General features: G+C 37.6%; 1 pseudogene; it reads left to right on the plus strand.

The window, feature by feature from the left end:
• Positions 1 to 1,281, plus strand: part of LOC107752690 (ribosomal protein S6 kinase delta-1-like) — a 25,379-nt pseudogene that overhangs the window by 14,806 nt on the left and 9,292 nt on the right.

A 1,281-nucleotide genomic window follows, 5' to 3' on the forward strand; every position in this document is an offset into this window, starting at 1 on the left:
GTTCATATTGCTTGGGCTCATTATCACTGCTTGCAGCTGTATTTTCTCTGTTGTTACTGCTATCATCACAGAATCTATTTATTTTAAGCAAGAATTAATTTTTTTACAGAAAGGTTTGCCACAGATTAACACTGTAATGAGTGACACAAGCAAACCATGGCACTCATGTTAATTTGGTATTTAAATTTGCATGTTTAGTTCATTTGTTAAATTAGTTTATGGTTTCTGTTTAAAGGCTATAGTGATTCAGTGACACAGACTGTAAATATAACTTCCTAGATCAGGGGTTCTCAAACCTCTCCATGAAGTTTTGTATGTCTCCCTATATCTGACACACCCACTTCAGGTCTTGCAGTCTCCACTAATGAGCTGATGAGTTGAATCAGGTGTGATAGATGAGGGAGACTTACAAAATGTGCAGGGCAGGGGGTACTCCAGGACAGGTTTGAGAACCACTGGCCTAGATGAAAGGATGTTTAGAGGGCTGCATTATACAACACTTTTCTAAGGAAGTATTATTGTTTAAACATTGTCTGATGCCTTTGTTTATATGTGTAATTTATGTGCAGGTACTGTTGGTGATGGATAGGAGAACGCAGGGAACATTTATTTTGAAAGTAAGTGGTCCATTTACAGTTAATAACACCCAACAATTTAACAGGAATCACTCTCAGTTATGCTGTGCTTCTGTTTAAAGGGATAGTTCACCCAAAAATGAAAATTTGATGTTTATCTGCTTACCCCCAGGGCATCCAAGATGTAGGTGACTTTGTTTCTTCAGTAGAACACATATGATGATTTTTAACTCCAACCGTTGCAGTCTATCAGTCTACCATTTTGATAAGCCGTCGTACCTACAATGACTGTGCACTAGGGCTGCACGATAAATCGCATGCGATATTTAACGCGCATCTTGTCAGAAAGCCGGTTCTGTAATCAGCGGTAAATCTCCATCTACGACCTCTAGGGGTTAGCCGTAACAGAAAAAGAGATTTGAGTTCACACCAGAGAGATGCCAAATAAACAATTTTCTTTTCTTTTAATGGGAGTATCTTCCGGGGCAGACAAGGCCAAAACAATAAACAAAACAGACTTTTCTCTGACAACTAAATAACCTCAAACGGAAATAAAGAAAACAAAATATAGACCAACTTCCCTACCTCCCTCAACCATAAACAAAGTGAAAAAAAGATACATATAAATAAAATGGCGTCTAACCCCCTACGTCCCTTAATTTGGCAAACTAGTATTTACAAGAATATTTACAAAGTTATTTACAAA

This window comes from Sinocyclocheilus rhinocerous, unplaced genomic scaffold, assembly GCF_001515625.1.
Source record: "Sinocyclocheilus rhinocerous isolate Xijiao unplaced genomic scaffold, SAMN03320098_v1.1 scaffold741, whole genome shotgun sequence".
Taxonomy (NCBI): Eukaryota; Metazoa; Chordata; class Actinopteri; order Cypriniformes; family Cyprinidae; genus Sinocyclocheilus; species Sinocyclocheilus rhinocerous.